This window comes from Pongo pygmaeus, chromosome 2, assembly GCF_028885625.2.
Source record: "Pongo pygmaeus isolate AG05252 chromosome 2, NHGRI_mPonPyg2-v2.0_pri, whole genome shotgun sequence".
Taxonomy (NCBI): domain Eukaryota; kingdom Metazoa; phylum Chordata; class Mammalia; order Primates; family Hominidae; genus Pongo; species Pongo pygmaeus.
The window spans coordinates 71,352,685-71,367,626 of NC_085930.1; positions in this window are offsets into that span (position 1 = coordinate 71,352,685).

Below are 14,942 nucleotides of genomic sequence, written 5' to 3' on the forward strand. Positions count from 1 at the left end.
AAGGGAGCAGTGTCAAAAAGAAAGAAAGGAAATAAAACACAGTTAAAGCTGAAGGTATACATAAGATCCAGAAACTCAGAACATAATACAAAAATATCCAGGCTAAAAAATTACTTATTACAGCAAGAAAAAGAAATATCTAAAATTAAATTTAAAAAGACAATTGATAGATGGAAACATCAAGGTGACAGAGATGATAGAATTATCTGGCAGAGATTTAAAGAAACCATGACAAAAATGCTTCAACAAACATACACAAACACACCTGAAACTATTGAATAAATAGAAAGTCTCAGTAAAGAAACAGAAAATCTACACAGAGAAAAAGATGACATTAAGAAGAGCCAGAGGCCAGGCACAGTGGCTCAGGCCTGTAATCCCAGCACTTTGGGATGCCGAGACGGGTGGATCACAAGGTCGGGAGATTCAAGACCACCCTGGCTAACAAGATGAAATCCCGTTTCTACTTAAAAAAAAAAAAAAAAAAAAAAAAATTAGCCAGAAGTGATGGTGGCACACACCTGTAGTGACAGCTACTCAGGAGGCTGAGGCAGCAGAATCACTTGAACCCGGGAGGTGGAAGTTGCAGTTTGCCAAGATCACACCACTGCACTCCAGCCTGGGTGACAGAGTGAGACTCTGTCCACCCTGCCCCCTCAAAAATAAAAGAAGAGCCAGATGGAAATATTAGAGCTGAGAATGCAATACTTGAAAAAAAGTCTCAGTAGATGGCCTCAATAGCAGAATGTAGGGGATAGAGGAAAGAATCAGCCACTCTCACTTGTGATACCAAATAATAGTTCTGGGGTCCCCAGGACTACCTTTACATTTAATAATTTGCTGAAAAACTCACAGACCCTGCTGACAGTTGTTATACTCACGGTTGTGGTTTATTACAGTAAAAAGGATACAGATTAAATCAGCTAACAGGAGAGATGCAAGGGGTAGAGGCTAGAAGACTTCCAAACCTGTGGTTTCCAGTTGTCCTCTCCTAATGAAATAATGGATAGTGTAAACTCCTCCCATGAATAATTTATGGCAATATATATGAAGCATTACCATCCAGGAAAACTCACCTGAGCCTTGGTTTCTAGCATTTTTATTAGGTCACATAAACCTGGACGGCTGCTCACACAGCTAATCTCAGACTTCAGCAGTCAAGCTTGATACCTTGTGGCCCCAAACCCCCACTCTAAATTATATTATTAGACTGTCTGGTGTGGCCCAAAGTCCTCACTCTAGATTACATTGTTATACAATTTGGTGTGATCTAAGGACCCCAGATAAGCAAAGATACTCTTATCAGGCATGACATTCCTAGAGCTCACCTCCCAAAATCTTAGATCAAAGGCCAGACCTCTCTTTGGGCAAGGTTAATTTTTTTATGACACAAATACCTACAGAAACCACTGAAATACTAAGGAAACAGAAATAGCAGGAAACAGAAAACAGAGAAATTAAAAAAAGAAAAAAAAAAGCATAATAGGCTGGGCATGGTGGCACATGCCTGTAATCCCAGCACCTTGGGAGGCTGAGGTGGGTGGATCACCTGAGGTCAGGAATTTGAGACCAGCCTGACCAACACGGAGAAACTCCATCTCTACTAAAAATACAAAATAAGCCCGGTGTGGTGGTGCGGGCCTGTAGTCCCAGCTACTCAGGAGGCTGAGGCAGAAGAATCTCTTGAACACAGGAGGCAAAGGTTGCAGTGAGCCGAGATCATGCCACTGCACTCCAGCCTGGGCGACAGAGCGAGAGTCTGTCTTAAAATAATAATAATAATAATAATAATAATAAAAAACAAGGAACAAAAAATAAATGATGAAATTTATCTCTAACATAAATAATTACATTAAATAAAAATGGTTTAAATATAACAAAAGAGTTTTTGGAACACTACTTATAACACTAAATGCATACATTATAAAAGAGAGAAAGTTTTATATCAATAATCTAATCAACTCAGAAACCTAGAATAACCAAACAGAAGGAAGGACATGAGAAAGCTCAAAACACAATTTAATTAAATTTTAAACAGAAAAACAATAGAGGAATTCAATAAACAAAAAGCTGTTTTTTGAAAAGATTAATAAAATTAACAAATGTCTAACATTTCTAACAAAATAGGATAAAAAAAGTCACAAATTATCAAAATCAGTAACAAAACAGAAGATAATCACTACAGAACACAGAGATAATAAAAAGATTTGGACAGAGAACTAATAAACAACTTTACATTCATAAATTTGACAACTTAGATGAAAAGGACCATTTTCTCAAAAGACTCAAACTACTATAACTTACTCAATACAAACTAGATAATTTGAATAGTCTTACAGCTATTAAGGGAATTGAATCTGTAATTTACAAACTGTCCCCCTAAATGTTCAACCAAACAATTAAAGCATAATTAACGCCAATTATTCACAATCTCTTCCAGAGAATATAAGAGGGAGACATTTCCCAAGTTATTTTATGAAGCTCCAACTACTCTGATAGCAAAATGAGACAAAAGGTACCAAATAAACAAACTACAGACCAATATATTTTATGAATTGCAATGCAAAAGTCTACAACCCAGAAACAGATTTATTCAAATATGCCCAACTAATATTTGATCAAGGTTTAAAAACAATTAAATGCAGGAAAGATAGCTTTTACAACAAATGGTGCAGGTTCACTTGGATATTCACAGATAATCAATCAATAAATCAATCAATTAATAAAATAATCTCTTTCCAAGTCTCATACCTTGTACCAAAAGGAAAACAAAATGACATTATGTTAAGTGAAATAAGCCAATCTTTTGTATTAAAAGACAAATTAAAAGAGAAAGTGTATAATTCCATAAATATGAGGTATCTAAAGTTGACAAAATTCTAGAAACAGAAAGTAGAATGACAGTTACCAAGAGCTGGGCAGAGGGACAGAAAAGGATTTGTTTAATGGGTATAGAATTTCTGATTTTCAAGAAGAAAAAGTTCTGATGATCTGTTTCACAATAATGTAAAAAAGTTCTGATGATCTGTTTCACAGTAATGTAAATATGCTTAACACCATTGCACTACACACTTAAAAACGATTAAGATAGCAAATTTTATGTTGCCTTATTTATCACAATAAATTTGAATGCAAACCAAAATATATCACAAAGTTAAATGTAAAACACAAAACTATAAAACATTTAGGACAAAATGCAGAAGCAAATTTTCATGACATAGAGCTAGGCAAAGAGTTCTTGGATGTATCATCAAAAGCATGACCCTTAAGCGAAAAAATTGATAAATTGGACCTCATCAAAATTAAAATACTTTGCACAGTAAGAATCCCTTTCAGAGATAAAAAGACAAGTTGCAGAATGGGAGACAATATTCAAGAGCCACATATTCAACAAAGGACTGATATTTAGGATATATAAATAACCCTTGAAACCTAATAGTAAAAACCAAACAAACTAATATAGCATGGGCAAAAGACAGGAAGAGACATTTCACTGAAGAAGATATACAGATAGAAAATAAACACACAAAAAAGTATTCAATGTTATGAGTCATCAGAGAAATGCAAATTGAAACCACAGTGAGATATCACTATACATCTATGCAAATGACTACAATAACAATAGTGACTGCACCAAATGATAGTGAGGATGCAGGGAAACTGGATCTCTCACACATTGCTGGTAAGAATGTAAAACGGAATGGTCACTCTCAAAAGTTGGACAGTTTATTTAAAAAGTACATATGCATCTACCATATGACTCAGCAATTGCATTTCTAAGCATTCAGCTTAGAGAAATAAAGACTTATGTTCACACAAATATCTGTATATGAAGAGATATAGCAGCTTTTTTTCATAATAGTAAAAAACTGGAAACAGCCCAGATGTCCTTCAATATGCAGACAGTTAAACTATGGTAAATCCATGCTGTGGAATACTACTCAGTCATATGAATTATGCTGAGTGTCAATCCTGAAAGGTTACATATTGTATGTTTCCATTTCAATAACATTCTTGAAATGACCAAATTATACAAATAGGGAACAGATGAGTGACTCCCAGGATTTAAAGAGAGTGTGCAGATGGAAGCAAAGTGGATGTGGCTATGAGAAGGCAAGAAGAGAGGTCCTTGTGGTGATGGAAATGCCTCATTTGATTGTGTTAATGTCAGTATCCTGTTGTTACATTTACTATAATTGGGAAGATGTTACTATTGGGGAAAACTGGGTAAAAGGTACATATGATCTCTTTGTATTATTTCATGCTGTTGCTTGTTAATCTACAATAATCTCAAGATAAAATGTTTAAGTACAAAAATAAGCAACTTACATGCAGAAGTCTTATTTTTAAACATGAAGGAAGCGAGGCAAGAGTCATTCATGGATGCTAAATTTACTGGGAAATTTTAAGGAGAAGCAGGACATCTTTATGGTTCTCAGAGTATGTTTTCACAGATTATTAATTGCAAGGTAGGAAAAAAGCACATATTGGAGAAATCAGGAAACACTTTCTTGACTGGAGGATCAAAATTGTGATCAATACTGTCTCAGATGGATGCTATGTGGCTCTAGATGTGATGGATGTGATTCACTGAGAAGGACTCAGTATCCGTATGCATTATCCTAGCAAAGAATGCGAAAACTCAATCTAATCATGAGGAGGAAACACTAGTCAAGCAAAAAACAAGAAATTTTACATTACAAGTATGGCTGGTACTGTTAAAAACTGTTATTAGAAAACAAAGGCCATGGAATTGTTTCAGGCAAAGGGAATCTAAAGAGACATAGCGAAATCCTGTGTAATACCTAAATCCCATCCAGCTCCTGAAGGACTAGGGTGGTATGATTCTATAAAAGGTATTATTGTAACTGAAGAAAATGAAATATGGCTATAGATTAGATAAAATGAGTAAATCTCATATTTACGTAAATCTGTAAAGTTTATCATTGTACAATGATGTGATAATGTAAGAGAATATCTGTATTCCTAGGAAATGCACATTGAGCCACAACTACATATCTGAACTTAGCTGAAATAGTTCAAAAAATTAGCTGTATGTATATATGTATATGTATTAGAGAGAGAGAGGAGAGGGAGAGGAGAATGAGAGGGAGAGAGAGAACAGAAGATAAAGCCATGTACTAAAATGTTCACAACGGCAAAATCTGGATAACTGTACATGATTTTTGTTCATACTATTTTTCTTATTTGGCAAATGTTGCAAATTTGAAACTATTTTGAAATAGGAAAAAGTCTAAAACTGAAGACAAAATATTGCTCATGTTCAATCCTGTTTCAAGGTGAAACAACAAAATATTTCTGTATGAGTGAGGCTTCATTCAACTGCAGGTGACAGCAAAAGCTCAAATGAGCTTATACAATAAATAGAAATGATGAGAAACAGGAGTAATTTCAGGCATTTTTGGATTGAGGGATTTCAAAGTTCTATGTGTCATAGAACTTCACCTTGGATTAAGCACCCAGGATTATGGGCAGTGTGGTGTGGTGCTCTATATGTCCAGGTTTGAATCATGTGGCTACCTATGACAGCAACTGGGGAGAGGGAGGCAGAGTTGTGGGTGTCGATCACACAAAAACCACATGACTAAGAGGTGGAAGAGTTGTTCCCAAAAGAAAATAAGGAGTTCTGTTATTATGTAAGAACAGCCAAACAATAAAACCTCAAAAACACCATGACCAAAATTCAAAGAACTTTGGATCAAACTCCATGATCCCCTACTTCTTAACACTTTTCCTTACAGCAGCATCTTTTTTTGAGCCTGAGGAAGAGCCTTTGTATTACAAGGCTGCCCACAGCAAGAGCTCAAGGTATACTTACATGTTCCATAAAGACCCTCTCTGTGAACACAGTAGCCTGGGGTCTGTAGGGGTTGGCACTGCAGGAGTTGAGAAGTAGGCAGACCATTAACTCCACAGGCAGAAGTAATTGAACAGTTCTTCCTAGTGAAATTCATGACATTCATGAATCCACAAGCAGTCTGAGATTTTCCCTTTTAAATTGGCAATCTATAAAACTTAAGCTTCTGGATAAGACTGGCAGGTAGTTTATTTCAATTGAAAGTTGTATTGATTTTAACATCTACCTGTGTTACATTTATCATACAATAAATGTACAATATGTTAATATTTAATAAGCATTCAAAATATGTTGAAATTGTCAAATATTTATGGATAAATATTCATAGACAACAAGAACAATAGAACACATAACTAGGTAACATTATTTTCTAGGAGATGGCAATGTAATTGTCTTACATAGGACTTTTGGTTAATTTATCTTTCATCACAATAGTGCAAGGATTTAAACTGATGTAAATTTTGTTTTTTCTGAACATAATGTGAATATAATACCATTATTGGAAAAAAATGATTAAAAAAATAATTATACACAGTTTTTTTGGCAGCAGGCCAAAGACTTTGTTCTAAATTGTATAGTCAAATAATTTTTTAAAGGAAGAACCACCAACTCTAACCAGCAATGCAATAATGTGTTTCTTTTTCTCCACAAAATGGCACCAAAAAAAACCCCAAGACCTGCAATCAAACATCAGAGTAATATGGTGATAGTTAGTGGCTTTATAAACATAATTGTCACAATACAAGATAATTTTTGGGTCACTACACATCTAGAATAACGGAAACAAAACTATTTTCATCTGTAACTGAATTCTCTTTTTGTCCCAAGTATTTCAGATGAAACTCTCCAAAACAGCAGGTTATATGTCATAAATAAATACATAAGTAGAAATAAAAATTAAAAAAAAACAAAGTAAAAACTTATTGGTTAAAAACAAGTGAGAGTAAATTCTCCCGTCTTACAAATGGAGCCACAGTTTTTTTTTTTTTTTTTTTTTTTTTTTTTTTGCCTGTAACCACATTATTAAAGTATACAGGTCTGCCTTCATTTATCCATATTCGCAAATCCCTGGGACAGTAATTGGGTGTATTTGTGAAACAGAGAATTTGGCAAAAATAAAAACTCTTCGCTAATTTTTTAGTTGATTCCCATATCCTGTATCCTGACACACATTTTACCTGCAATGTCTTTCTACATCTCTGCAAAGACTACTGAAAGATGCTCACCAATCACTTCTCAGAATGGTGATAAAGGTGAAAAGAGAAGGGTAGAAAACTGTCTGAGAGCTATCAGTTGGTACAGATAGAATGGTGACTCACCTATAAGTGACTGAATAATTTCAATTCAATAAGTATTTATTTTATGAGATTTATCACTTACATGCTATGCTCAAAGTCTCCTAGCTAAACAGTTTATTTGCTCAGGCAAAAGATACTGGGCTACTGTAATGCAGAAATTGAGCACTAACTATAATAGAATGGCTAACGCCCGTACCCTGGGATGACTCATGAGGTGGCCTGTCACAAAGAGCTCTCCCCTATGATCAGAACAATGCTAATTTATGTAGCCTAATAAATGGGTTGACTTCCTCTTGGGTATTGATTGTAGAACAGAGAATACTGGGGTAGTCAAGAGCAGGTAGAAGAAAAGAGAGAAGATACTGAGAAACAGAGAAGGGCTAGAAAGACCTCTGCAAGTCCACAGGGAATAATGAAATAAGAACAGGCACCAGTGGGTAAGGAATTGTGGACAAATCGAATGGTATATTCAAAAGACATGGAGCTTGTTTCAGACATTTACAGTAGTTAGAACTTGTATAGGTATGAACTGAAGGATGGAGTTTAGTTTCATTATTTGCTTCTCCTCTCATTCCAGACCTCTAAATCTTGTTACTGTTGTTTTAAGGGCTACTTCTTGGGCCACTTTTATTTTCTATTTATATTCGTTACTTAGCAACTTCATTTTTACTCCAGGCTTTAAGGTTATCTTTATGTTACCACTTTTCAAATAAATGTCTCCGGCTAGCCCTCTGCTCTGAGCTGCAGACTCAAATATTCCCCTGCCTGTTTGAGCTCGCCATCTGTATGTCTCACTAGCACCTCCATAAGCATGTCTGAAATGGAATCTTTGACTCCTATGCCATTTCTGCTCCATCCCAAAAAAGAATACCGCCATCCTCTGGCATCCTTTCTAATGCCAGGAATCTAGGAGACATGCCTCCCTTCTACCTTTTCCTCATGCTCACTCTGACATCCACTGCCAAGCTATAACTGGGATCCATCCACTTTTTTCTATCTCCTCTTTTAGCAATTTAGGTCAAATCACTGGCATAGTCTAGGCCACCGTAATAGCTTCTGAATTTGTCTCTCCGATTTTCTTCTTGTCTCCATACTCCACCCATATATCCTACAGTATCCCACGCTATATTTTCAGAGATAAGCCCCACTACTACCTACTACTATTAACTTATATGTAGCTCTTAATATAGCTACACATTTTCTACATGTTAACTCATTTAAAGTAAACTAATTCATATTGTTCCCTTACAACTTTTCTCTCTCGTCTTTTTCTGTCTCTTTCTTTCTTTCTTTCCCTTCCTTCCTGCCTTTCTTTTTTTCTCTTCTTTCTTTCTTTTTTCTTTCATTCTTCTTTTCTTTCCTTCTTTCTTTCTCTCTCTCTCCCTTTCTTTCTTTCCCTTCCTTCATTCCTTCCTTCCTTTCTCTCCCTTTTTCTTTCTTTCTTTCTTTTTCTTTCTTTCTTTCTTTTCTTTCTTTCTTTCTTTCTGTCTGTCTGTCTGTCTGTCTGTCTGTCTTTCTTTCTGTCTTTCTTTCTCTGTCTCTGTTGCCCAGGCTGGGGAGCAATGGCACAATCTCACCTCACTGTAACCTCCACCTCCTGGGCTCAAGCCAGCCTCCCACCTCAGCCTCCTGAGTAGCTGGGACTACAGGCACATGCCACCAAGCCCAGCTAATTTTTTGTATTTTTGATAGAGATCAGGTTTTTTTCATGTGTCCCAAGCTGGGCTTGAGCTCCTGGCCTTAAGGGATCCTCCTGCCTTGGCCTCCCAAAGTGCTGGGATTACAGGTGTGAGCCACAATGCCTGGCCTTTTTCCATATATTTCTATTGTATTTAGGATAAACATAAAAATAAATAATGCTCCCCCACCCCGAATTCTACATGAGCAAGCCACTGCCTGCTTCTCCAATCTAAACTTGCCTCTCTCCCTTCTTGTGCTTAAGTCATACAAATCTCTCTTAATTTCCAAAATGTATTAAGTTCTTCCAGATGCAGCATCTTTTCGCCCACTGTTCCTTGTGCTAGGAGCCCTCTTGTCTAGATTCTTTTGCCTTACTAGTTCTTTCTGTCCTTTAAGTCACGGTTTCATTGTTACCCCCTTCTACAGACATGCTCTGACTATTCCATATGAAAGATCCCTAAATCATGTAACTGACTTACTCTGAGTCATACAATCAGGCTTACTTATCACATGGCTCAAGTCATAATTAATAACCATTATCATTATTTAAATACATGTTTCTTGTGTGTCTCCCACAATACAATGTATGCTTTGAAAATGAAGAATCTTGTCTATCTTGTTCTACCTTGTACCCTCATGTTCTTAGCACAGTGCTTGCCCCCTAGTAGGTGCTTAGTAAATTTTTTTTTGAGTTACTAGAGTATATTTAATAATTAGTCAGGGCATATGAGCAGCTACAATAAATCACTCCAAAATATCAGTGGTTTAGCAAAATATATTTGTTCCTGGGTCAAATCAGTCCAATGCAAGTCAGTGAGGGTGGCAGAGACTCTTTCATCGTCAACATGTAACTACCAAATTTATTTTAGAGACTCACATCTAGTTGGCTGATAGGAGAGAGAGAGAGAGAGGAAATGGTAAAGGCACACTTTCTCTAAAGTTTTCTAGGCAGAAATTTTTTGCAAATTATCCAGCCAGTCCCCTCCTGGCTATATATAACATATACAACATCACTGTGTGATTTCTTATGTTGCACCCTCTATCCCCATAAGATGTGGATCTTTTTGATGTCAGGGACCTCAATTCCATCCTCTACTTCCACTTAGCACAGAAAAGTATAATGTTTGTATTATAAACTTAATAATTTCTGTTGATCAATTGATCAAAATGAGTATAAGAAGACTGAACACAGCCTGCTGGCAAAGAAAAATTCTGGAATAATCAATATACATAGGTTTAAATTACTTTCTTCAGTAAATTCTACTTGCTATATGGAATTGGGAAAGTAGATTTGCCCGCTCTCTTATTTTTCCTGTCAATAGCTTCTTATGTTGTCATTACGTTATAACAAATTAATAGCTTTTAATGGGTTAAAGCATGTTTTAAGTGTTACAGGCTATGCAAATGCTCAGTATCCTTCTAAACTTAATTTACAACCAGGATGCATAAACCCTTTATCTTTAAACAAAAGCATGAAGACTTCATTTTCATATGCTGTTCACTATTTGTATAGAAAGTAGCAAGTGAAGCGTATATAAAGTTGTCTCAGAAAAAAAAAATAAAGAAGTGATATCACCACAATGGCAGAATAGGAAGTCTCAGATGCCACTCCCCATCACAGAAACTTCAACTAGCTCAGATCAGACCATATTTTTGAAAATCCAATACTTGGAAAGAAGCCTGAGACACCTATTGGGTATGCAGAACTGAAGAAAGTCTGAATTAGAAAGGTAAGAAGAAAAGTCTCACTCCAACAGTGCTGCCCCTCCAATTTGGCAAAACATCAGACAGAGAGAATTTTCCTGGGTCCACAATTTATGAAAGGGGGAAAAATAACTGAAGGCAGTCATCTAGCTTCTCTAGCACTTCAAGATGCTTCCCAGAAAGCCCACTTCAAACTCACCTCATGGGTAACACCAGGGGAAACAGCAGGAATAGACCACCAGGAGTCAGGTACAAACAAACAAAAAAGGCAAAAGTCACATAGTGACCAGTATGCAGATCTTGTACTTCTGGTCCTGCCAGCTGTGGCATTCGATTGCAGATACCAGCCAACTTTGCAGCCTATCTGCAAAAATGAGCTGGTTGCCTTCAGGAGCAAAATGGGAAGTTCAACCATATTTGGAACAATGTGAGCCTGTAAGGATGTTACAAAAGGCAATTGTATCCTTAGGAAGAGGATTAAAAGACAAAACTATTCATAATGATTATAGCTAAAATAAATTGTGTCAGGGATACACAACACAAAATGATGGAAATTTTAACATCAAAAACATAAAATCTGAAGGAGAGGAAAGTAAAAGTGTAAAGTTGTGGTATTCAATCAAAGTTAAGTTTTTTCAGCTTGAAATGGGCTGCTATAGCTATAAGACATTCTATGTAAGCCTCATGATAACTGCAAGGCAAAAATCTTTATTAGAAGCACAAAACAACAACAAAGAGTTCTGTGCATATTACTACAGAAAACCGTCAAACTTACAAAGGAAGACAGCCAAAGAAGAAGAAACAAAGTATTTACAAAACAACCAGAAAGCAACTATCAAAATGGCAGTTGTAAGTCCCTATCAATAATACGTTGTGTGTAAAAAAATTAAATTATTTAATAAAAAAGACATAGAGCAACTGGATTGAAACAAATAAAGGAAACAAGGCTCAATGAAATGCTGCCTGTAAGAGACTAACCTCCCTTTTAAGGATACACATAGACTGAAGGTGAATGATATGGTTTGCCTGTATCTCCCCCCAAATTTCATCTTGAATTATAGCTCCCATAATTACCATGTGTTGTGGGAAGGACCCAGTGGGAGGTAATTGAATCATGGGACATGGGCCTTTCCCATGGTGTTCTTGTGATAGTGAATAAATCTCATGAGATTTGATGGTTTTATAAAGGAGAGTTCTCCTGCACATGCCCTCTTGCCTGCCACCATGCAAGGCATGCCTTTGCTTCTCCTTTGTCTTCCACCATGATTATGAAGCCTCTCCAGCTATGTGAAACTGTGAGTCCATTAAACCTCTTTCCTTTATAAATTACTGAGTCTCAAGTATGTCTTTATTATCAGTGTAAGAACAGATTAATACGGTGAAGGTATGAAAAAAGATATTCCAAGAAAATAGAAACCAAAAGAGAGCATGGGCATCTATACTAATATAATAAAAAATAAACCTTAGGGCCAAAAACATAAAAAAAAAGACATAGGAGGGCATTATATAATGATAAAGGATCTATTCATCAAACAGATACAACCATTGTAAATATATATGCACTCAATAGCAGAATACCTAAATATATAAAACAAGTATTAAAAGATTTGAAGAGAGAGATAGATTGCAATTAAATACTAGTAAGATATTTCAATTCCCACTTTCAGTAGGGAAACATTAATCAGGAGATATTGAACTTAAACAACATTTTAGACCAAGTAGATCAAACAGACATATATACTGACCATTTTACCCAACAACAACAGAATACACATTCTTCTCAAGCACACATGGAACATTCTCCAGGACAGATTACATGATAGGGCACAAAAGAAGCCTCAGCCAATTTAAGAACAGTAAAATGATATCAAATATTCTTTTTAAGCGCAATGATAAAAATTAGAAACAGTAATAAAAGGAATTTTCTGAACAACAAATGGGTCAATAAATAAGTTAAAAGAGAAACTGCAAAAGCATCTTGATACAAATAAAAATGAAAATATTATATAGCAAAATGTAGGGGATACATCAAAATCAGATCTAAAAGGAAAGTTTATAACAATAAATCCCCGCATATAAAAAGAAAAAAGACCGCAAATAAACAAGCTAACATTACACCTAATAGAATGAGAAAAAGAAAAACAACCCAAGCCCAAAGTCTGAAGAAGGAAAAAAATAACAAAAATCGAAGCAGAAATAAGTGAAATAGAGCCTAGAAAAACAATGCAAGGCTCAACAAAACTAAGAGTTGTGTTTTGAAAAGATAAACAAAAAGTGAGGAACCTTTAGCTACACTAAGGAAAAAAAAACAGGATTGAAATAAATAATACCAGAAAGAAAGAGAAGACATTTGTACTAATAATCCAGATATACAAAGGATCATAAAAACTACTGTGAACAATTACATCATCCCATTGGATAACCTAGAAGAAATAAATAAATTCCTAGACATATACAACTTGCCAAGACTGAATCATGAAGACATAGAAAATCTGACAATTATAGCATGCTTTCATAATAAAAACTCTAACCAAATTAGGTATAGAAGTAATATACTTCAACATAACAAATGCTATATATAAGAAGCCCACAGCTAACATTACACTCAATGGTGAAAAATCGAAAGCCTTTCTTCTAATACCTGGAACAAGATGAGGATGTATGTTCCTGCTAAAACTATTCAAAGTTCTATTTTCAAAGTCCTACTTCAAAGCTACTTCTATTGAAAGTCCTTGCCAGAGATAAAAATAAAAGTCATACAAATAGGAAAGAAAAAAGTGAAATTGTCATTGTTTGCTAATGACATGATCTTAAAAAAAGAAAATCCTACAGACCCTACCAAAAAACTATGAGAACAAATGAGTACAGCAAAATTATAGGAAACAAAATTAACACACAAAATTGGTAGCATTTCTATACACTAACAACAAACTATCTAAAAAGGAAATCAAGAGAACAATTTTATTTACAATAGTTATAAAAAATAAGGTACTTAGGAATAAATTCAACTAAGGAGGCAAAAGACCTGTATATTAAGTTATAAAATGTTGATGAAAGAGATTAAAGAATTCACAAAAATGAAAAGATACCCCTTTCTCATGGATCAAAAGTGTAAACATTATTGAAACATTCATACTTTCCAGAACAGTCTACAGATTTAATGAAATCTCTATCAAGATTCCAATATCACTTTGCATAAAAATAGAAAAACAATCTTAATATTTATATGGAGCCACAAATAAAACAAAAAGCAAAAGCAATCATGAGCAAAAACAACAGAGCTGCAGGTATCATACACCTGATTTCTAACTATACTACAAAGCTATAGAAATTAAAACTGCATGGTACTGTTTAGAATAGACACATTGACTAATGAAGGAGAATACAGAGCCCAGAAGTGAATATACACATGCATATCAATTAATTTTCTACAAAAGTGCCAAGAATTTGCAATGGGAAAAGGATAGGCTCTTTAATACATTGTATTGGGAAAATTAAATATCCACAAATAGAAGAATAAAACTGAACCCTTATCTAATATCGTACACTAAAATCAACTCAAAATACATTAAAAACTTAATTGTAAGGGAAGAAATTGTAAAACTACTGGAAGAAAACAGATTAAAAACCATGCAATGTTAAAAAAATTATCAGGGCAATAACTTTTTTTTATTTGACTTTGAATGTGCAAGCTACAAAAGCAATAATAGACAAATGGGATTACACGAAACTAAAAATCTTCTGCCAAGTAAATAATTAACAATATGCAGAGACAACCTACAGATTGGGAGAAAATATTTTCAAGCCATGTATTTGATAATGAGTTAGTACTCAAAATATATAAAGAGCTCAAACAACTCAATGGGAATCAAACAAAACGAAAGAAAACAATTTTTCAAAGGGCAAGGGACCTCAATAGACATTCTTCAAAAGAAGACCTGCAAAAACCAAAGAGACCTATGGAAAAATGCCCAACATTGCTAATTATTAGAGAAATTTAAATTGAAACCACAATGAGATATAATCTCAAACATGTCAGAATGGCTATTATCAAAAAGACAAAAGATAAGTTTGGGTGAGGATGTAGAGAAAAGGGAAGCTTTGTACACTGTTGGTAGAATTGCAAATTAGTACAGGCATTATGGAAAGTTCTATGGAAATTTCTCAAAAAAACTAAAAGTAGAATTATTAGATGATCCAACATTCCCACTTCTATTTACCCAAAATATTTAAAAACCATTTGTAAAGATGTCTGCAATCAGATGTTCATTACGGCACTAGTTACAATAGCCAAGATTTGGAATCAACTTGGATGTTCGTCAGCAGATGAATGGATAAAGAAAATGCTGTATATACACACAATGAAATATTATTTAGCCTTA